General features: G+C 67.1%; 1 protein-coding gene across 1 annotated transcript in view; it reads right to left on the bottom strand.

The window, feature by feature from the left end:
- The window catches only part of LOC106899319 (etoposide-induced protein 2.4 homolog), a 9091-nt gene extending 7809 nt beyond the window's left edge, over positions 1 to 1282 (bottom strand). Inside the window, exon 1 of the mRNA XM_014961101.1 lies at positions 1187 to 1282. The gene's annotated coding sequence lies outside the window, so the exon portion shown is untranslated. The remainder of the gene's footprint in view (positions 1 to 1186) is intronic.
- Between the last annotated feature and the right edge of the window lie 78 nt (positions 1283 to 1360).

Raw genomic sequence — 1360 nt, 5'->3', positions numbered from 1 at the left:
GGGGGGGGGGGGGGGTGTGTAGAATTCTCATGGCACCCCAGAGGGGCCAGGGATGGGGAGCCCAGGCCTGCCCCACGGTTATGCTGGGGAGGGAATCATCTGCCCCCGATGTTAATGGGGGTGACCCCCATGGTTACACGGCAGGGGGGCAAATTTACCTCAGAGCCACCCCCGTGGGTACGGGGGGGAAAACGCCCAGAGTGACCCGGGGTAAGGGGCACTGTTTCACCCAGGGCTGTCCCCACAGTCCCCCACGGAAGGGTGTGTGTGAGCATAATTACCTCAGGGCTGCCCCATGGAGCCCCATATCACCTCCGGGATGCACTAAGGAGCCCCCCGAACCCAAAATCACCTCAGGGTTGCCCCCACACTGCCCCAAATCACCTCAGAGTTGCCCCAAATCACCTCAGGGCTGCCCCACGGAGCCCAAGATTACCTCCGGGATACACTACAGAGCCCCCCGAACCCAAAATTACCTCAGGGTTTCCCCCACACTGCCCCAAATCACCTCAGGGTTGCCCTACGCAGCCCCCCCGAACCCAAAATTACCTCAGGGTTTCCCCCACACTGCCCCAAATCACCTCAGGGTTGCCCTACGCAGCCCCCCCGAACCCAAAATTACCTCAGGGTTTCCCCCACACTGCCCCAAATCACCTCAGGGTTGCCCCACGGAGCCCAATATCACCTCCGGGATGCTCTACGGAGCCCCACCCCGCGCCCCCCGAACCCAAAATTACCTCAGGGTTACCCCACGGAGCCCAATATCGCCTCCGGGATGCGCTAAGGAGACCCCCAAACCCAAAATTACCTCAGGGTTGCCCCCACACCGCCCCAAATCACCTCAGGGTTGCCCTACGCAGCCCCCCCGAACCCAAAATTACCTCAGGGTTTCCCCCACACTGCCCCAAATCACCTCAGGGTTGCCCCACGGAGCCCAATATCACCTCCGGGATGCTCTACGGAGCCCCACCCCGCACCCAAGCTTTCCTCAGGGTGGCCCCCACGCTGCCCCACATTACCTCTGGGTCGCCCCGCGGATCCCCCGAGGCCCACAGCTCCCTCAGGACCGCCCTCAACGCTTCCCGAGGGTGACCACCCCCCCGTCTCCCCCCGGGGGTCCCGCAGTCACCTCAGGGCTTCCCCGCCTCCGCCCCTGGCTCGCTCCCTCCCTCCGTCCCTCACTCACCGGCGGCCGCGGGCTGCGGGCCGGGGGCGCTCGGCGCGGCAGGCGGCCCAGCTCCCGGCGGCCCGGCCGCCACCCACCGCGCATGCGCCGCCCCGCCCGCCCGCCGCGACTGCGCAATGCCCGCCGAGCCGGGACCCACCCCCCGGGGGCAGGGGGGAGGGCAGCGCCGGCAGG

This window comes from Calidris pugnax, unplaced genomic scaffold, assembly GCF_001431845.1.
Source record: "Calidris pugnax isolate Ruff unplaced genomic scaffold, ASM143184v1 scaffold269, whole genome shotgun sequence".
In the NCBI taxonomy this organism is placed as follows: Eukaryota; Metazoa; Chordata; class Aves; order Charadriiformes; family Scolopacidae; genus Calidris; species Calidris pugnax.
This window is presented reverse-complemented; position numbering and strand designations above follow the sequence as displayed.